This window comes from Helianthus annuus, chromosome 9, assembly GCF_002127325.2.
Source record: "Helianthus annuus cultivar XRQ/B chromosome 9, HanXRQr2.0-SUNRISE, whole genome shotgun sequence".
Taxonomy (NCBI): Eukaryota; Viridiplantae; Streptophyta; class Magnoliopsida; order Asterales; family Asteraceae; genus Helianthus; species Helianthus annuus.
In genome coordinates this window covers 126,527,435-126,550,855 of record NC_035441.2, presented here as the reverse complement: position 1 = coordinate 126,550,855, position 23,421 = coordinate 126,527,435, and the positions used below count along the sequence as shown (strand labels likewise).

General features: G+C 34.3%; 1 pseudogene; it reads left to right on the top strand.

The window, feature by feature from the left end:
• Nucleotides 1–235: 235 nt before the first annotated feature.
• The window catches only part of LOC110876291, a 40,654-nt pseudogene continuing 17,468 nt past the window's right edge, over nucleotides 236–23,421 (top strand).

The following is a 23,421-nucleotide window of genomic DNA, read 5'->3' as shown; positions in this document are numbered from 1 at the left end:
AGACATAAAAAAGTATTAGAAATGAAACCTATATTTTCGTCAAATTAAAGGAAAAACATGGTAATTAACTTAATATCGTACATATAACATAACACGTTTTTAATTACTTATATCAATCGTTATCCGGTGACATGATATTTTTGTCACGTTGTTACTACAACATTGTTTATTTTAATTAGTATTCCGGTCACCATTCTTGTATTCATTCTTTGTTTCATTATTTTTACATTCAACAATGGCGGAATGGAATGTTTGATCCCAACATGTTGAGTTGGACATGCTCAAACCCCTAAGCTTTCTTATCCCCTTTCATCATCTTCATCTTCATCTCCACCACAGTTTCAATCTTTATACTTAAGTTGAATTGTTTGTTTGTTTTGATAATAGATGATAAAAGACAGTTTCTTAATCTTGGACTTGTGCAGGTGCATTCTGATTGATGCTAACGATCGTGTTATTGGTCATGATACAAAATACAATTGTAAGTTGAATTTTTGCTTTATTAATTAGCGGGGCTTTCATTAGGTAATTCAACCCATTTGAAAATTCAAACTGGGTTCTATTAGGTTGTTACAATATAGTCAGTGACGGATTCATGATTTAATTTTTTTTTTGGGAGGGGGGTGTATAGTTTTTTTTTTTCAAGTTATATTCGCTAAATATCATATTATTGCTTAATTTTTCTATTTTGTAAAATCATACTATTGCTTAATTTTTCTTTTTTGTAAAGTAAAATGTTATTGAATAGTTAAAAATTGAATTTATTTTTCATTCAACCAGTTTTTGTCATATTTGTAAATTAGTTTAGTAATTGGGTGACCTTAATTATAAACTAAATAGTTAATTAGGGGATTAGGATCAAAGGAAAAATAAATAAGAAAGATAGGAAGAATTTTGGTCCATTGATCTAAGATTTGGTCGGTTGACATTAGTTTAAAAAAAAAAGAAAATAATGGAAGGATATAAAAGGAATCCTACATTTGTAATACGTAACTGGGTTTTCTCATTGTATTTTATGTTATGTCCATTGTGTAATACGTAACTGGGTTTTTTCATTGTGTTTTACGTTATGTCCATTGTGTAATAAGCAACTGAGTTTTCGAATTTTTTTTCTAAATATAACAATATGGTACTCATATTAAAAATAAAAAAAAAACGCTCGATTTTATGATATATTTTTTTTTAAAAACAAGTGACGCATAAAAAGTTATGGTCGTTTAAAAAACATGGGGGAAATCGCATGTGACTTGCATGTGCATCAACTTTTTATTCTCTTTAACAAAATTACCTTCCACTTGATTTTCTTTTGAGACACTTGTCACTCTATACTGGCTTACACTTCTTATTTTTATACTCCTTTGTAGAATAACTCAACCCGTTAATTAGGTGACCTCAGACCTTCTTATGTAAGTCAATTATTCTAGTTAATTCAATAGCGAAAAGTTCCCATACAAATAGCCTTATCGTACAAAACGTACGAAAGGCATGAAAAAGTAAAAAAAATGCGGTGCCATTTTTGTAATTATTTATTTGTAGAGTAATTATCAAAATTACCCTACAAATGATCTTGTTGGGTAATTTTGTAAAATGTGCTTGTAGGGTAATTATCAAAATTACTCTAAAAGTGTATTATAATTCAAAATTACTCTGCTAGTTTATCAAACAATAAACAATTCAAGATTACCCTACAAGATCATTTGTAAAGTAATTATGATAATCTACAAATTACCATACAAGATCAAGATTACCTTACAAGATCATTTGTAGAGTAATTATGATAATCTACAAAATTACCATACAAGATCAAAATTACCTTACAAGATCATTTGTAGAGTAATTATGATCTTCTACAAATTCAAAATTACCCTACGAAGATCAAAATTACCCTATAAGATCATTTTACAAAATTATCCTACAAGATCATTTGTAGGGTAATTTTGATAATTACTCTACGATTAAATAATTATGAAAACGCCACTGTGTTTTTTCAGCAAAACCTTCAGTTCGTACGTTTTGTACGTTAAATGTGTTTGTATTTGATCTTTTGCCTAATTCAATATCTCACACGTTGGCATCTGTGCACACACATATATAACACGAAACTTATGATATTAAAAACTAATGAATGACAAAAATGATTGCATAATCTAAAACTAATAAATTTCCCCGCGTGATGCGAGGGGTCCAAATGTAAAGTAACTCGAATTTGTACAGTAAAGACTTGAATCGTTTCTGAATAAAAGTTACATCAAAACGTAGATAAACTGAAAAATACATAAAAATAAGCACGAAAACGTTATATATATATATATATATATATATATATGGCCCGACTTATTTGCAACAGAAATTTACATCGAACACCAACCTAAACTTATACCGACATGTAAATAAAAATAAATAAAAAGTATGTTTTTAAAGTTAAAAATGGTACCGCGCATTGTGGTGACATCGAAACGTAAAGTAAGTTGAATTTATAAAGTCTATGGAAACCCTAAAAGCGTTTTAAACAAAATGTACGCATCGGAAATACGAACCGAAAAATTTCTTTCTATATAAAACATTTTAACATACATGAAACATTTCACATTTCACATTTGGGATAATCCCTTTTACAAATATTGTGTCCTTCATTCGTACTTAAAAGATAAACCATAATTTACATCTATAAACTATACGACCCCGCTCCCGTACAATCCACGTTTCTTGACTCGATCTTCAACCGCTTAGACTCCATAATGGTGATAACTCCGTGCGACCTGAAATCACCACATACATCTGCATCATTAGTATTTGGTGTCGTCATAAAAAATCTAAACCTACGTAATTAAATGACCACGCCACATTCTTTCTACTTATGTTAATCCTGTCGGTTATCTTTCCGGGTACAATCTTGCATCCCAACATCAAATCTTTATAAGGCCAACAATAGTATACCTGCACTTTCGTTTTATTCTCAAGGCACATGATTAGTAACGTTAATACTCAAGCGTATTGAAACCATGTATACAAGCCCTATTCTTTCGTGTATAATAAATCCCACTTCATACATACATACCTCCCTATCTAAGCTCTTACATATCACTTACATTCCTATATATATATATATATATATATATATATATATATATATATATATATATATATATATATAGGGTAAGGATCATTTTATAACCATAAATATTTACAGAACTCGCAGAACTCCTAATAAACAATCTTTTTATTTATATATTTTTATGTTTAGGATAATTTTATCATTTATTATGTGTATTTTTATGATTACATACATGTTAAGAGTAATTTTATCATTTTTTATATGTAATTTTATAATTACACATATGTAAACTAGTTTTTTACATATATGTAATTAGTTATTATATATATATATATATATATATATATAATATATATATATATATATATATATATAATTTAGCTATTATACATATGTGAACTACTTTTAACATGTATGTAATCATAAAAATACATATAATAGATGATAAAAAGATCCTAAATACAAAAAAAATGATTGTTTATTAGGAGTTCTGAAAGTTCTGCAATTGTTTAAAGTTCTGAAATAAACTCAACCATATATATATATATATGTATATGCCAGTTAACGTACAAAATGGCTTATCGTACATTGCGTACGCGATAACCCCAGCCGTCAGATCTTCATCCCCCATGCGATTTCATCCCTCCATGCGATTTCATCCCCCATGAGATTTCACCCCATAAAACACAACATGCAATTTCATCCATGCGATTTCCCAGATTCAAGAACACGTTTTTTTTATAACATGCAATTTATACTCGTGTACGAAATGTACGTTAAGGGCAATTGTACGATACACTTTTCATATATATATATATATATATATGGATGAGTTAAAATGAGAACCACTTCGAGTTGTGAGAACCGTGAGAACTTTTTGATCCTGCGCGAGTTGGGCCAAAATTTTTTCCACAAACATAGATGAAAACATTATAAATACATCTGTAAAAAAAAGTAAAAAAAAATTGTCGAGTCGTTAGTTTTGACTGATGGAAGTTTTTTTACGCCCTCATAAAAAAATAGTTATCAACTGTAAAATCTGTAAAAAAAAAGTAAAAAAAAATTGTCGAGTCGCTAGTTTTGACTGATGGAAGTTTTTTTACGCCCTCATAAAAAAAATAGTTATCAACTGTAAAATTTTACACCAGCTCGTAAAAAAAACCTGCATCAGTCAAAACTAATGCCTCGACAATTTTTTTTACAGATATGTTTATAATGTTTTCATCTACGTTTGTGCAAAAAAAATTTGGCCCAACTCGCGTGGGATCAAAAAGTTCTCACGGTTCTCACAACTCGTGGTGGTTTTCATTTTAATCGAATCCTATATATATGTGTGTGTGTGTGTGTGTGTAGGGAATTGTTAAAATAGAAACCACCTTCAGTTGCGAAAACCGTGAAAACCACTTTCCAATCATTAGATCTTGGAGATGGATAGATGAGATTAAAAGTAATTAAAACTATTATAAATTTTTTTTTCTTATTATGTTTTTAATATTTTAATGTGAAAAGGGTAGTTAAGTAAATTTGATTTTTTGTCTTATTATATTTATTGTTTTTTATTATATTTTTGTCTCATCACATTAATGGTTTTTTTAATTAAAAATCAGATTTTTTATTAAACAAAAATTTAAAATCAGATTTTTTGTTAAAAACAAAATTTTCATGATTTTTTTACCAAAAAACGTTTTTACGAGCCTTTTTTTACGCCCCGTTTTTACGTGCGGGTTTTTTACGGCCCGTTTTACACCCGGTATTTTTTACACGCCTTTTTTTACGCCAGGTATTTTACGCCCGATTTTTTAATGCGTAGTTTTTTACGCGCCGTTTCTTACGCCCCGTTTTTTAACGCGCCGTTTTTTATGCCCTGTTTTTATGCGCCGTTTTTTACGCCGTTTTATTTCGCCCCGATTTTTACGCCCCGTTTGTGCGCGCCGATTTTTACGACCCGTTTTTTTACATACACGTTTTTAAAATTTTTTACAATTTTTTTTACAAAAACTTTTTTACAAAGAACAAAAATTTATACGAATACTTTTTTACGGTTTTAACCTTTTTTTACAATTTTTTTAAACACACGTTTTTAAAGTTTTTTACGTTTTTATGAAAACTTTGTTTTCCTGATTTTAATTTTTTTACAAAATTTCTTTACCAAAAAATTTGTACAATTTTTTTTTAACAAAAGAAAATCAAATTGACTTTATTTCGACTAGGACTATAAAAAAGGCTTTTGATACAAAAACTTTTTTACAAAGAACAAAATTTTATATGAAATTTTTTTTACGGTTTTAACCTTTTTTTACAAACACTTCTTTTACACACACATTTTTAAACTTTTTTTACGTTTTTTACGAACACTTTTTTATGGTTTTAAACTTTTTTTTACATAAACTTTTTTACAAAAAATTTTTTACAATTTTTTTTTACAAAAAACTTACAAGGAAGAAAAATTTATACAAAAACTTTTTTACGGTTTTAACTTTTTTTTACAAAATTTTTTTTTTCAAATTTATTTTTTACGAAAACTTTTTTACGGTTTTAAACTTTTTTTACAAAAAAACTTTTTTACACAAAACGAACGCACACATAAATCACAACTCAGTAGGTGTCTCAGATAGATTGAACTTATCATCATCGACTAGAAAAAAAATACAAAAAACCCAACTACAAAAAATCAAAGTAAATGTGTGGATCTTGAAAAAAAGGGGGTTTGGCTCAAAGTTTCCAATAATAAGACTGCAAAGTGGGTTTGCAAGTTCAAAAACCTACCCTCCACTATCCTCGCCGCGCCATCGTCATGAATTGTCAGAAATTTTGTTTCGAACTATCACCGCCAATCTCAACCCCCAATATCAAAATCACAAATCAATCACCGGAGAATCCCACCAAAATCACTTTTATGCAAACGGAATCACTTTATGTAAATAAAAAACACAAATCAAAAGATCCAAAGATCAACACCCACCCTCTCTTGCAGAATCAATCCAAAGATCCAAAATAAAACAAATCAATCCAAGATCCAAGTAAAACAGAATCAAGATGGTTCAATATTCAAAAAACAAATCAATCCACCACCCAATCTCTGGCACCACCGACATCAACGGCCCTACCGGCACCACTGACATCGACGACACACCACCTTCAATCACCGGCACCATCAGTGTCACAACACCTTTCCTCAAATCCGCCACCAACCACCGGGAACGAAACCCTACCCGCCGTCGGAACCGGCGGTGGCGGCAGCTGGTACAACTAGGCAACTTTCAGACACCACACCCACCCTCTGTGTGGTGGCGTCGTCCAAGGGTTTATCTCTGTTGAATGGTGGTGAACGGTGGCGGAGGAGACGGTGATGGTGGCGGAGGAGACGGTGGTCGGAGTGTGATCTCTGTTGACAAAGAGTGCGAAATGATGGAGGTGGTGGTCGTAGTGTGATCTCCGTTGACGGTGGCGGAGGAGACGGTGGTCGGAGTGCATCACAACCACTTTGTCATCGCCTACCATTGATGATGATGACTGAAAACCACGGGCCTCTCTCTCTCTCTCCGGCACTCCCCTCCGATTCTCTCTCAGACTTGTGAGGAAGATAAATGTGTGTGGCCGGAGTCGTCGCCGGAGAAGGGTTTCAAGAGAGATAGATGAGAGATGTTCAATTTTTTGGGTTTGGGGTAAAGTGATTTGGGTCTGCAGTATTTAAAAAAGACAGAGACAGAGAGACGGACAAGACATTTTGGATCAAATGACCAAAATACCCCTTAGAATATAAAATAATAGTGCACAAGTGGCAAATTCTGATTGGTGGAGAGTGGTTCTCGCAACTGAGGATGGTTTCTATTTTAGCGGTCCCCTATAGATATATATATATATGTGTATATATATATATATATATGGAAGGTTCATTGGGGAACACTAAAAAAGTGGGGAACAGCGGGGAACCGACTCAAACAAACTCCGATTTGACTCATTCCAACGGCATTGGAATCGGCTCATCGAACCCTAACTAAGATCTCTTAACCCTAAACCCTAAATCATAACTCCTAAACTCTAAACCCTAAAGCTAAAAAATAAGGCTAAAACCTTAGCTAAACCGTAAAATCTAAACTATAAACCCTAAAAGCTAAACCCTAAAGGCTAAACCTAAAGCTAAACCCTAAAGCTAAACCCTAAGGCTAAACCCTAAAGCTAAACCCTAAAAGCCAAACCCTAATATATTTAGGGTTTAGGGGTTATGATTTAGGGTTTAGGGTTAAAAGATCCTAGTTAGGGTTCGACGAACCGGTTCCAACGCCGCTGGAATGAGTCCAATCGGAGTTCGTTAGAGTCGGTTCCCCACTGTTCCCCACTTTTTTAGTGTTCCCCAATGAACCTCACACTATATATATATATATATATATTAGTCGCAACCATCCATACATATAACCCTCATACATATAAACATACGTGCATACTCATTTATGTTCATGTTTACCTATGGGTTCCATCACTAAAATGTAAGGGGGTGTTTGTTTTTTGTGAAAAGCTCTTCAGAACCTCTTATATCTGCTCCACGCAGACCACGCGCAGACGTTCAAGTTTGCAGTGTGTTTGTTTTCTCGAAGACATTTCATTAAAAAAAGGTCTGCGAGACCTCTTCTTGGGGCAGATGTGGATTCCCCTCTTCAAGCCTCTTCTCCTCTTCTCTCCTCTTCTCTGCCATTTCATAACACAAATCCTCAACCCTAACATCTTCTTCTCCTCCACCCTTCCTCCTCCCAGCCGTCACCTCCACATCTCCTCCGCCACCACCACGTCGCCGCCGTCGTCGGAGGCTGATAACCTGTACGGCAACTGCTCGGGAAGCTTTTTAGAGAGGAGAGAGAATCGGCGTCATGTACGACATCGTCGGAGGCTGATAACCTCGCCGGAGTTACGCCGGGAACGTATTGCATCTGGAAACTGAAGGAAGAGTCGCCGGAACGGTGTAAAATGAGCAAATCGACTGGTAATACGTCGAAACGGAGGAGGTTACGTAACCTTCTTCAACGGAACAATAGTGATAGTTATATCCGTCGGTAACTGTAGTTTCTGTTTTTGAAGCCGAACCATCATTTTTATGCTTTGATTCCTGTTTATCACCATTTTTAGGCTTTGATTCCTCTTTAAACGTCATATAGTATTTAAATTTACTAAGCATTAAATATTGGTAAACCACGATTTAATCAAATACAAAAACAAATTCAGTGATAAATTGTTATGATAATAGTTAAATGCTTCGGATACTGTTGTCTTATGGAGTTATAGTTGTAATTCATATGATCAATTGTTATGATAATAGTTAAATGCTCTTCAATTTTTGTTAAATTTACAGGTGTTAGCATTGCCATTGCCACATAGACCTTTGTTTCCTGGATTTTATATGTCACGGTAAATATATAAGTATGAATCTACTTTCATCGACATCACACTCTTTGATGCTACTCTGCTTATGTTTTGATTACGTTTTTGTATTTATATTTCAGTTTATTTTCGCAGCTTGCAGAAGTTAAAAAACAAACAGTCTTCTTCGTGCAGACTGCAGAGGTTTGGTCCACCTCTTCAGCTGCAGATGTCTGCAGATGTGGTCCGCAGACTGCAGACATTTTACATCTGAAAAAACAAACAGCACCTAAGTAAATCCATACACACACACGCTTACATACTTATTTCGTTCCCACACATACTTACGTACACGCCCTCTTTTTAACACACTTCATAAACACTCTTTAATGAGTTTGGAGTACATTTCGAGAGCTTAAAAACGAGTTCGATACTCACTTGTAACTCATAAAACTATTTAGTAGGGTTGTGGTACATTATGGAAGTTTAACAGGGCTTGGGAATGGGTCTGTAGGGTCCGTAATCGAAGAAAAACTAAGAAACAGGGCTGCTGGTAGCAGCGTCGCCGACGCTGGGCGGCAGCTAGCATATTTTATTTGATCTGACTTGTTATAAGACAAATCTTATGCCAAAACGTAGATTAACTGAAAACCTGAAAACGTACAAAAAAGCAAATATATATATATATGAGGCCGCTAAAATAAAAACCACCCTCAGTTGTAAGAACCGTGAGAACCACTCTCCACCAATCAGATAATGACACCAAAAGGGTAATATAGTCATTTAATCAAAACAATCAAATCTTCTCTCTTTTCATTAAAGTCACTTTTCAAAGTTTTTTCAATTTCTCTCTCTTCAATTTCTCTCTCTTCACATTTCTCTCTCCTTTTTTTATCACTTTATAAAAAAGTTTTTGTAAAAAAAATTGTAAAAAAGTTTTTGTTAAAAAAATTTTAAAACCGTAAAAAACGTTTTCGTAAATGCAAAAAAAGATTTTTGTAAAAAAGGTTAAAACCGAAAAAAAAGTCTTCGTATAAAGAGTAAACTGCCATTTTGGTCCCTATGGTTTGGCCATTTTTGCCATTTTACTCCAAATCTCAAACTTTTTAAATCTGGGTCCCTGTGGTTTGCATTTTGTTGCCTTTTTAGTCCAAAACTCAAAATCCCTCATTTTTTACTGTTTTAAACCCCCTTTTTTGTCTTTATCTGCAGGGGTAGTTTGGTCATTTAATTTTCATTAAATCAATTTATTTATTAAAAAACCCACATAATATAAATACCCCTTATTAATCGCACACACATTACATCATCATCTTCAACCCTATTCTCATCTCAGTTCATCTTCCCCTCTCCTAATAATCATCGCCGACGATCTTCATTCTTGCCAAGGCGATTCCGATGGACGACGATGGGGATGATTTTAGCTGTTGTGTTCGAAAAGAAGGCGTCCATTTTGATCCAGAAGTAAAATACGGTACGTATTTGTAGTTGATAAGCTGGATTTGAAAACCCATGTTTCTGATTGAACGTTATTTTCTTATTCTATAGCAAATCATCCCGATTTATTCACCCTGAAAGTGAACCATGGTGGTGATTTCACTGACGAGGATGATTTTCAATACGTCGAGGGTAAGGTAGACTACGTTTATAATGTGAATTCTGATATGTTTTCAATCATAGTGATGAATGATATGTTGTTAGCATTTGGTTATTCAGAAGAGGATGTTGTGGTTTACCATTTTAGGGTTCCAGGGGTAGATTTAATGTTAGGTTTAAGGTCTCTAGGCACTGATAGGGATGTATTGAGATTGATTAGTTATGTTGAAAAAAACAAGGTGCTAGAGGTGTATATTCAACATGTTAGCAGGTTTTCAAAAAAGGATGTTGAAAAGGAACCTGAATACATAGACCTTAGTGATGAGGGAAGTTATGAGGGTAGTGATCAGCAAGATGAAGACAGCGAGGATAGTGATCAGGATGAAGATAGTGAATGGCAGAGTGATGATGGTAGTTATGAAGGATCCTGTGAAGGTAGTGCAGGTGAGGGTGAAAAGGCAGAAGGTGTAGAGACCACCCCTAGCAAACGTGTTAAGTCATTTCATAGGAAAAGTGTAAAGGCTCAGAATAGGAAGGATAAGGTGGGTCAGGATGAGGATGATGAAGATCCAGATTACATCATTGATAAAGATAATGTTGTGGAAGATTATAGTGTTGATATGAAAGAGTATTATGCTGAAGTAGATGCTGAAATTAGTGAATAATATGAACAACAAGTTGATGTAGATGAGGATGATGATCAGGTGGATTTAGATGGCTTTGAAAGTTTAACTGATTCAGATGGTGACATAGCTCTTCAAAGAGCTTGTAGGAGTGTTAGGAAAGACAAAAGAAGGTCTAAAACATCTGGTGAATGTCCCTTTTATCTTGGCCAGTCATTTCCTGATAAAGGTAGTATTAAGATGTTGGTCAAGAATCATGCAATTGAAACTCGGAGACAACTCTATATTACAAGGAATGACAACACCAGATTCCGTGTCATATGTATGGGTGGGAATCCAAAACTGAGTAGTTGTGAAATAAATGCTGGAGGACCCTCTCAACCAACTGCATTTAAGGGTAAATCTGGAAATACCCAAAATGCAACTGGGCCCTCACAAGATGGGCCTAACCCTAAAAAGAATACACCACCCACTTGCCCTTGGATGCTTTATGTCTCTAAAGTTAAAAAGGCAGGCTCTTGGGTTGTGAAAATCCTAAACAAAGAACATGTATGTCTGAACACCAGAGATGTTAGATTGTGCACAGTTGAATTGTTTTCAGTTGACTTATTTTGATCATGTTAATTAATTGAATTGAACATATTCAGGCAGGGCTAGGTGTGATATTTTGCTGAATAACATCTGTGAGGTATTCAATTGGCAATTGATACAAGGTAGGGACAAGCCTATAATAACCTGCCTTGAGTATATCAGAGAGTACCTTATGAAGAAGATTGTTGTGGTGAATAACAAGATTGGCAAGTGCAAAGGCCCATTAACACCAGCTGCTACTGCTGTGCTTCAAACTGCAAAGACTGAGGCTGCAGAATACACTGTAATCTGGACTGGAGGAATAAAGTTTCAGGTTAGCACACACTTCAATGACCACCAAGACCAGAGAGTTGTGGTATTAGATGAAAGAACATGCTCTTGTAGGAGATGGGATCTAACAGGCATCCCATGTAGACATGCAGTGGCATGTATCTGGAACATGGGATTGCATGGTAAAGGTGATGGAGTTCCTGAAAAATGGGTACATCCAGTGTATTGGGTTGAGTCTTGGGTTGAGATTTACAAGCATAATGTAGAACCAGTTAATGGCAGTGATTTGTGGCCTAAATCTGCATGCCCAACCACTTTGATCCCAACAAAGTATCATGTCCAAATTGGGAGACCAAAAAAGAAACGAAAGAAGTCTGCACAGGAGATTGCAGAGGCTAAAGTTGCAGCTTCAAAGGAAAAAAAGAAGGCTAAAGTTGCAGAATCTGTTCAGAATGTCAGCAACATGATCCCTGCAACTGGTAAGTTGACAAGGAAGGGAGGATCAGTGACATGTAAAATCTGCAAGGGTGTGGGGCATAACAAAAGAACTTGTGGCAAGTCTAGAAGGAAAGGGGCAGAAGCACAGGCAGGGGCACAAGGTCAGGAAGGGGCACAAGGTCAGGGGGGCCACAGGCTTAGGTTGAATGTTCAAGCACATGCTTAGATGGACTACAGTTGACTACAGTTGACATTTTTGCAGTTTATTTCAAACTGTGATGTTTACAGTTTGTGTCAAACTGTTTTGGTACATTAGTTCATGTCAAACTGCTTAACTTTTAATGTTAATGGTTGTTTGGTGTCACGACCCCCGACCCACCCTGGACAGAATCAGGAGTCGCGAGCAGTCCAGTGGTACCGGTGATTATTTTGAAAAATATTGCAGCGGAAATTTCATCAGGACCGTGAGTTAGGAAAAATATCAGAGTTTAGAAACACCGGATTTTATTTAAATAGATGGAATAAATTCCATTTTTACAAAGGTAGCTTTTAATAAAAATAATAATTCTTAATTTGATTTAATTAATACAATAAGCCACTTCTTGAAGTCTTTCAGTACCGGATCCAATTCTTACTCCAATCTACTATAATTACCTGAAACGCGTTTTAAAAAGGTTTTGTCAGCGGGAAATACTGAGTGAATCATTCAGTTTACTGAAAACGACACATTTGTTATAATTTACAGTATTAAGAGCGATTACAACGTTTCTGATATCAAACCAACTACCCATGGTACTTTATCACTCGACCCATTGGCCCTCTCATTGTCCAATGGTGTCTGTGATTATGGTCATATCACCCATTGGCTGCCCCAATGGTGAAGATTATCAAGTAATGTATACAAAACCCCACATACCTGTTGTAACTTGGTTATTACAAAGACTTAATCCCTGTAATTATAACATTGAAAATAACTTGGAGTTTTGTAAAACAGTTGATAAAAAGAGAATGACTCACTTTATAAGCATGCAGGATTGAGTTAATAAGATTCTTGATTCTACTTCTTCCGATAATTAAGCATGCACTTTATTATTCTGGATCTTCTGATGATTTAATAGTTTGTTTGATTGTAAGTGTGTAGTTGGGAGTATTCTTGGTAGTTAAACACATAGTTTAACAGAATGGAATACGTATTTGTGTAAAACCCAAATCAAACCTTAACGGTAGTCACGAGATTCGAACCTTAACGAATTTCACAAAGTATAGTCTTATTCAGACAGTACTTTGGTATCCATTTAATGAACTCACAAAGTATAGTACTTTGGATTCCGTTTAACGAAATTCACAAAGCACAATACTTCGGCATTCGTTAGATGGTTCCTGAATCGATCGGACAGGACATCGCTTTGGTGATTATTGGTTAGAACACCAACGTATAGAGAGAAGAATAGAAGAAATGAACAAAGGAAAATGAATCCTAAGCTTCCTATTTATAGGTAGATTTATTCCTTAGCTAGGAAGTTTCCTTAACCATTAAGTTTCCTTAACTATTAAGTTTCCTTAACTACTAAGTTTTCTTAACTATTAAGTTTCCTTAACTATTAAGTTTGCTTATCCATTTAACTAAATAACTTACTTAGCTTAATTAATCTTGCTTAGCTTAATTAATCTTAATTAATTTTGATTAACTTAATTAATCTTGATTAATTAATCATACTTAACTTAATTAATAGATTAATTAATCTACTCAGCTAACTTAGCTGCTAAGTTTATTTAACTATTAAGTTTACTTAGCTATTAAGTACTCTAGCAGCTCGTTGCTTACGAGTTCTAATTTCTAGATACAATGGAACTCGTATTAGTGTATTAACTCAATTCAACTTTAACAATAATCACGAGATAAAACCCTCACAACGAATGACAAAGTGTAATCACTTAAACATCCATTGGAATTATCAACGAATGACAAAGTATTCCCCGAGTTCGGGTGGTACTTAAACATCCTGTCGGAATCACGACTAATGACAAAGGATAGCACTTAAACATCCTGTCGGATAGTTTCAGTCGATCGGAGATTGAATCGTAGCAACGATTAGAGTTATTACCCTAATAACGAGCAGAGTTTCGGGGTTTTAGGGCGTTGATAGAAAGAAACAGAGATACAAAGAGTAGGACGACGTTTTAGACCGTCGAACTGAGCAAATAATTCAGGCCCCAAGCCCCTGCATTTATACCCAAAATTTGAGCCGCCCGCGAGTCGCGGAAGAATCCACGACACCTGTCGCGTGTCGCGGAGCAGGTCCACCTAGCCTAGGTTAGGCTTGTCACCTGGGTAGCCTGCTGAGTTGACGTACAATGAAAATTCTAATTTAGACAACGAATTCGAAGGATAATTATCAATTAGGGTTTACCCCCTTGAGTTTTAGGGGCCCTGATCCTAATTCCAATTGTTCTGGAAATTTTAGGGTTTATGCAAAATTACTTGGGTGTCTTAATTAGGGTTTCCTTATTGGATAATTAACATACTAAGTATTTAATTTTAGTGAGAGTCGTTACATCCTCCCCACCTTAATAAAATCTCGTCCTCGAGATTTGGACTATGATATTTTCTTGGGGTTACATTACTTTTTTTTTAATTAATAGAAACAATGTATCGTGGGATGGAATCAAAAGATATTTGAGGGGTATGAATTTTGAAAATAAAAATGATTTATAGAAACAATTGGATTCAATATCCGAAATGAACTTACTTTGATCAATTGAGGGAGATTCCGAATTGATAAATATCTATTTGTGAATGGAAGTATGGAAAATGATTTGTTAATGATTATCCGAAAATCAATATCGTTTACTTAAATGGTACTGGACAATAGAGTTTAGTGTATCGTAATTTGAGTACATAATTGTAGCAAGAATATGACAAATCAAACGAATGACGTATGAATAGGGTTTATTATTAGCACAGGCTACAAATGTATATAGATACTGCAAGGTATTGTTATGATTGAAAGAACTTTACCGTTTTCGAAATTAACAGAGAGTTTCAAGGAAGCGAGTCTAGATATTTCAAAAGATGAGACATTCCGATGAAATGATATAGTTTCCAAGGTGATTATGTTCAAGCCAAAAGATATATGATCAATAGATATTTAAAATGAATGTGAAGAACTTTTAATAAAATTCTTTGTCAGAAGAAAACTTACCTTGATTGGTACCTAAGGAAGACTTAAGATTGACAGGTTCAAAATGAAATGAAAACATGAAAATGATTTGTCAAATATTGAATTATGATATGAGAAAATCAATGTGCTGAGATGGGTGATTTGTAAGAATACACGAAAAAGACAATAAAGTTAGTGTATTTTTGTCTTAATACATAATTGTATTCAGATGATTTTAATCAAAATGTTTGATTAAAGATAGGTGATATTTTGATTTAGCAAATACCTTTTCTTTTTATGTTATCATAAAGTAGAATAATAAATAAATATAGATAGGTTTAAAATATCAAAACCCGTGGTAATTTTGACAAAATAATGATATATGTTTTATAAATAGGTTTACCCAATATCCTAGAACTCACGATTATCATTTTTTAAAATCAAGTATGTTTAACTATAAGATTTTATAATAGGGTATTTTAAATCATAAAAGTAAAATAATAAATGTTTATTTTAATATCAAGCATATTTAAATATTGGCTTGCGTAAATAACATTTGATATTTTAATATATATATATATATATATATTATAAAAGAATATTTCTATAAGTATTTAATAGTTCTGAAATATTAATCAAGAGGAACATTTATTTATAATATGTCTTGTTCATGAATACTTAGACAATTATTTAGATAATTTTATTCGTCCCTTTAATTGTTTTATGAAAATATGTCTTCTCTTTACAGTACAAAGTATATATAGTTCTATATATAATATAAAAATACTTTTTTTATATATAATTGAAATTTACTAAATAAGTATGATGACTTAATTTATATACATTAAATAGTTATTATCATGGTTGGATATTGGTTAGTGCTGCCATGTTTAAGCATGGTTGATCAGTCCATGCCTAACTAAGGCTAGGCTATCCAATATTTGCCCTTGACAATAACCCTAGTACCTAATAATACTAATACTACTATTATTAATATATTATAACTAATAATAAAACTAATATTAACTACCAAAAATAAATAATAAATAACTAAATATAAATTTAAATGAGATTAGCACAATCTTCAAATTTGTGAAAACGTCACCACAAGGTGATAGTGATCAAAGAAATAATTTGGTGAAGTCGAAGGCCAAGATAGCATGTTATAGTTCAAGAGAATCGAAGTGCTTGTTGGGATTATTTCAAATATGATGGCCTGAAAATATCATATGGGACTTTGAATTGAATACGTATTGCGAGCAAGTTAACTTGGTTTGAATAAAATGAGTTTTAGTAAGGAAGTTTGGACATGATCACAACAGAAACCATGTATACCTTTTAAAAGAAAATCAAGTTTTTCAAGAAATTCATTGATTCGATATTAAAGAGTCATCGCTTTGTAAAAACGCGGTTTACAATAAAAAGATCAAGTATAGCGAAATGATATTTGAACTTTTGATAAAACAACAAATTGGAATGATGCCCTCCTATGGTCTTCATAATTCAAATGAACCACATGCGCAACAAACAGTGCATGTGTAGCGTGTGGATTTACCAAAAAAAAAAATGAAATGGATCAATATTTGCTACTATGAAAGAAATCCTCATGGTATGATGACCATTAAAAGAAGTAGAAACACGAAAGTCAACTTATTTATAGGCAGAAGTCAGAATTGCAACGAAAGGAATATAAGAACTTTATCTGGAATTTCGTGTGATAACCTTTGTTAAGTGACATTACCAAGGAATGTCGAATGAAATGAAATGAAATAGGGGATTTGCAAAGGTATATGACTTATTTTGTAGTGCCAATAATTATGACTATAATTAGACTGTGTACCGATGGTTGTGAAATATTGTTCCAATGTACCTCAGCGATATTTTGATCGTTTGTAAGATCATGTGGCAAAGTACCGCTTTTTGATTAGGAGTTCTTTTACTGACGGAATTAGTATTGGTATCATCGTGCCCAAATTTATATTTTTCAAATGGTCTTGCCTTGGAAGTCGTGTGTGATAAACTTTGACGTCTTGTGGACGTACAATTTTAAGTTTCATGTGTTTTCTTGTGCATTAACACAACTTTATATGCTTCTTACTTGCGTTAATAGTTTATAGTAACGCATTGGAAATTCTTATACATTTGATGGTGTCCTACTTAATGGGTTTCCAGTATTATTTTGTCGCACGAGTTACGAGACAAATGATCAAGCGAAATAATGTTTGATATCGGAAAAGAGATTCCTGATAAAGAAATTTAGATTTATTATTGACACAGCTGTTTGTGCTTTATTCTTAATTGACTTTTGGAATTTCTTATAGATATACATATCTATATAATCATATATTTCACATGCTGTAATATACATACCTTTCATAAGGTTAATGTATTTAACATATTCTTATTTCCAAAATAGGTCAGATATCAGCTCATGATACTATTTAGGGAAATTTTGTCACTTGTTTGACATACTATGTACCCCGTCTTATCCGGTTCGCGCCGGAGAGGTAATCTCAGTATATCCGGACAAGTTGGAGAGTCTGCTACTCTATACCCAGTTTTGCCGGAGAAAATTTTCTATTTCCCATAAATAATATTTTTTTTCAAGATTTTAAAAGTGCCTCTTTTATCAGGGCTTTTATCCAGAATCAAGGAAATTTGTATTTCCATAACATATCTTTATTCTAAACCAAGTAATATCAATAAACAAAAATAGCAATTAAATGCTATTGCCTGCTAATCGTCATTATTTATGGAATACCAATATCCATTACATTATACTTATTTATACTTATATAAGTAATTTTATCTTGAAGCTTATATTAAGGAAAAATTCTTAAGTTCGAGTCTAAATATCATTCGGAGTGCTATCAGATAATATTAAGTTTCTAACTTTCCGTTTAAACTTAGGTATTATTATAACACCTAATCGCTTTAAACAAGTGGCTTAGCTTATACTAAGGCATCTTTTCTTATGTTTAAGTCTAAATATTACTAAATGTGCTACCAGTTAATAGTAATTTCCTAACTCTTTTATTTAAGCTTAAGTATTATTATCACAACACTTATAGGCTTAAAGCAGTGGCTCTGATACCACCTTTACTATCACGACCCCCGACCCACCCTGGACGGAATCGGGAGTCGCGAGCAGTCCAGTGGTACCGGTGATTATTTTGAAAAATATTGCAGCGGAAATTTCATCAGGACCGTGAGTTAGGAAAAATATCAGAGTTTAGAAACACCGGATTTTATTTAAATAGATGGAATAAATTCCATTTTTACAAAGGTAGCTTTTAATAAAAATAATAATTCTTAATTTGATTTAATTAATACAATAAGCCACTTCTTGAAGTCTTTCAGTGCCGGATCCAATTCTTACTCCAATCTACTTTAATTACCTGAAACGCGTTTTAAAAAGGTTTTGTCAGCGGGAAATACTGAGTGAATCATTCAGTTTACTGAAAACGACACATTTGTTATAATTTACAGTATTAAGAGCGATTACAATGTTTCTGATATCAAACCAACTACCCATGGTACTTTATCACTCGACCCATTGGCCCTCTCATTGTCCAATGGTGTCTGTGATTATGGTTATATCACCCATTGGTTGCCCCAATGGTGAAGATTATCAAGTAATGTATACAAAACCCCACATACCGGCTGTAACTTGGTGTGATATTTTGCTGAATAACATCTGTGAGGTATTCAATTGGCAATTGATACAAGGTAGGGATAAGCCTATAATAACCTGCCTTGAGTATATCAGAGAGTACCTTATGAAGAAGATTGTTGGGGTGAATAACAAGATTGGCAAGTGCCAAGGCCCATTAACACCAGCTGCTACTGCTGTGCTTCAAACTTCAAAGACTGAGGCTGCAGAATACACTGTAATCTGGACTGGAGGAACAAAGTTTCAGGTTAGCACACACTTCAATGACCACCAAGACCAGAGAGTTGTGGTATTAGATGAAAGAACATGCTCTTGTAGGAGATGGGATCCAACAGGCATCCCATGTAGACATGCAGTGGCATGTATCTGGAACATGGGATTGCATGGTAAAGGTGATGGAGTTCCTGAAAAATGGGTACATACAGTGTATTGGGTTGAGTCTTGGGTTGAGATTTACAAGCATAATTTAGAACCAGTTAATGGCAGTGATTTGTGGCCTAAATCTGCATGCCCAACCACTTTGATCCCAACAAAGTATCATGTCCAAATTGGGAGACCAAAAAAGAAACGAAAGAAGTCTGCACAGGAGATTGCAGAGGCTAAAGTTGCAGCTTCAAAGGAAAAAAAGAAGGCTAAAGTTGCAGAATCTGTTCAGAATGTCAGCAACATGATCCCTGCAACTGGTAAGTTGACAAGGAAGGGAGGATCAGTGACATGTAAAATCTGCAAGGGTGTGGGGCATAACAAAAGAACTTGTGGCAAGTCTAGAAGGAAAGGGGCAGAAGCACAGGCAGGGGCACAAGGTCAGGAAGGGGCACAAGGTCAGGGGGGGCCACAGGCTTAGGTTGAATGTTCAAGCACATGCTTAGATGGACTACAGTTGACATTTTTGCAGTTTGTTTCAAACTGTGATGTTTACAGTTTGTGTCAAACTGTTTTGGTACATTAGTTCATGTCAAACTGCTTAACTTTTAATGTTAATGGTTGTTTGGTGTCACGACCCCCGACCCACCCTGGACGGAATCGGGAGTCGCGAGCAGTCCAGTGGTACCGGTGATTATTTTGAAAAATATTGCAGCGGAAATTTCATCAGGACCGTGAGTTAGGAAAAATATCAGAGTTTAGAAACACCGGATTTTATTTAAATAGATGGAATAAATTCCATTTTTACAAAGGTAGCTTTTAATAAAAATAATAATTCTTAATTTGATTTAATTAATACAATAAGCCACTTCTTGAAGTCTTTCAGTGCCGGATCCAATTCTTATTCCAATCTACTGTAATTACCTGAAACGCGTTTTAAAAAGGTTTTGTCAGCGGGAAATACTGAGTGAATCATTCAGTTTACTGAAAACGACACATTTGTTATAATTTACAGTATTAAGAGCGATTACAATGTTTCTGATATCAAACCAACTACCCATGGTACTTTATCACTCGACCCATTGGCCCTCTCATTGTCCAATGGTGTCTGTGATTATGGTCATATCACCCATTGGCTGCCCCAATGGTGAAGATTATCAAGTAATGTATACAAAACCCCACATACCGGCTGTAACTTGGTTATTACAAAGACTTAATCCCTGTAATTATAACTTTGAAAATAACTTGGAGTTTTGTAAAACAGTTGATAAAAAGAGAATGACTCACTTTATAAGCATGCAGGATTGAGTTAACAAGATTCTTGATTCTACTTCTTCCGATAATTAAGCATGCACTTTATTATTCTGGATCTTCTGATGATTTAATAGTTTGTTTGATTGTAAGTGTGTAGTTGGGAGTATACTTTGGAATACGTATTTGTGTAAAACCCAAATCAAACCTTAACGGTAGTCACGAGATTCGAACCTTAACGAATTTCACAAAGTATAGTCTTATTCAGACAGTACTTTGGTATCCATTTAATGAACTCACAAAGTATAGTACTTTGGATTCCGTTTAACGAAATTCACAAAGCACAATACTTCGGCATTCGTTAGATGGTTCCTGAATCGATCGGACAGGACATCGCTTTGGTGATTATTGGTTAGAACACCAACGTATAGAGAGAAGAATAGAAGAAATGAACAAAGGAAAATGAATCCTAAGCTTCCTATTTATAGGTAGATTTATTCCTTAGCTAGGAAGTTTCCTTAACCATTAAGTTTCCTTAACTATTAAGTTTCCTTAACTATTAAGTTTTCTTAACTATTAAGTTTTCTTAACTATTAAGTTTGCTTATCCATTTAACTAAATAACTTACTTAGCTTAATTAATCTTGCTTAGCTTAATTAATCTTAATTAATTTTGATTAACTTAATTAATCTTGATTAATTAATCATACTTAACTTAATTAATAGATTAATTAATCTACTCAGCTAACTTAGCTGCTAAGTTTATTTAACTATTAAGTTTACTTAGCTATTAAGTACTCTAGCAGCTCGTTGCTTACGAGTTCTAATTTCTAGATACAATGGAACTCGTATTAGTGTATTAACTCAATTCAACTTTAACAATAATCACGAGATAAAACCCTCACAACGAATGACAAAGTGTAATCACTTAAACATCCATTGGAATTATCAACGAATGACAAAGTATTCCCCGAGTTCGGGTGGTACTTAAACATCCTGTCGGAATCACGACTAATGACAAAGGATAGCACTTAAACATCCTGTCGGATAGTTTCAGTCGATCGGAGATTGAATCGTAGCAGCGGTTAGAGTTATTACCCTAATAACGAGCAGAGTTTCGGGGTTTTAGGGCGTTGATAGAAAGAAACGGAGATACAAAGAGTAGGACGACGTTTTAGACCGTCGAACTGAGCAAATAATTCAGGCCCCAAGCCCCTGCATATATACCCAAAATTTGAGCCGCCCGCGAGTCGCGGAAGAATCCACGACACCTGTCGCGTGTCGCGGGGCAGGTCCACCTTGCCTAGGGTAGGCTTGTCACCTGGGTAGCTTTGCTGACTTGACGTACAATGAAAATTCTAATTTAGACAACGAATTCGAAGGATAATTATCAATTAGGGTTTACCCCCCTTGAGTTTTAGGGGCCCCTGATCCTAATTCCAATTGTTCCGGAAATTTTAGGGTTTATGCAAAATTACTTGGGTGTCTTAATTAGGGTTTCCTTATTGGATAATTAACATACTAAGTATTTAATTTTAGTGAGAGTCGTTACATTTGGTACTTATGTTTTGGTACATTATGTTCATCAAAGTGTTTATGTATGTTTAGTATGTTTGGTACTTATGTAATGTTAAAGACTGCACTTTGTAGATCTGTTTTGGTATGTTAACTGCTGCATATTTGGTGTTTGGCTGCACATTTCTTTTGTTAAACTGTTATTTAGTATTTGGCTGCATATTTTGTACACATTTGGTTCACATTTGGCAGCACATTTGGCTCAGATATGTTAAAGTGTTTGGTACAGATTTGGTAAACTGTTTGGCTGCACATTTTGTGCAAATTTGTTGCACATTTGGTATACTGCACATTTGGTGTCATAAGACATTAGATGCACATGTCGGCACATTTCGGCACATTGTCAAAAGACATTAGATGCACAACACGTTAGATGCACATGTCGGCACATTTTGGCACATTGTCAAAAGACATTAGATGCACAACACAGATTAGATGCACAACACATTAGATGATTCATTACAAAAAGCCCCAAACTTTCCATTACAAACTTACAAAACAACCATATTAGCAGGTCGATAGTCCAGACCAAAGTTACAAAATCCAAACATAAGTCAAACCCTAACCAGACTTAGCATAGTAAAACATGAACAACAAAAAACTGAAACCTAAGATAACTTTAAGCATCTTCTTCTCCTGTGCCAATTTTTTAGCTTCTTCTTCAAGCTTCATGTTCCGAGCAAACATCTGTCTTGCATTCTCTTCATGCCGCTTGATGGTGTCCAACAGTGCAGGAATCATCACAGCCGGGTTCTCAATCTTCGGTGGCTCAGCCCAAGCAACGAATCCACAGCTTGATGGTTTGTTGCACCGGTGAAAACGACGACCTGGGTTTTGTGTTGTCCATGAGGTTCTCAGTGACGTTGAGGCTCCACAAGTGCAAACCACCATTGTCGTTCTTCGATCTCCTGTGGTTAGGGTTTTTTTTGGTGTGATCTCTTCTCTGGTTAGGGTTAGAGAGGTTGAAGACGATGATGATGTAATTGCCTGCCATATAGAGGGGTATTTATATTATATGAGATTTTTAATAAATGAATTGATTTAATGAAAATTAAATGACCAAACTACCCCTGCAGATGAAGACAAAAAAGGGGACTTCAAACAGTCAAAAATGAGAGATTTTGAGTTTTGGACTAAAATGGCAACAAAATGCAAACCACAGAGACCCAGATTTAAAAAGTTTGAGATTTGGATTAAAATGGCAAAACTGGCCAAACCACAGGAACCAAAATGGCAGTTTACTCTCGTATAAATTTTTGTCTTTTGTAAAAAAAGTTTTAATGAAAAAATAAATTCGAAAAAATATTTTTGTAAAAAAAAGTTTAAAACCGTAAAAAACGTTTTCGTAAAAAAAACGTAAAAAAGTTAAAAAAAGTGTGTGTATAATTTTATTTTTTGTAAAAAAAGGGTAAAACCATAAAAAAAAATGTCGTATAAATTTTTGTTTTTTGTTAAAAAGTTTTTGTAAAAAAAA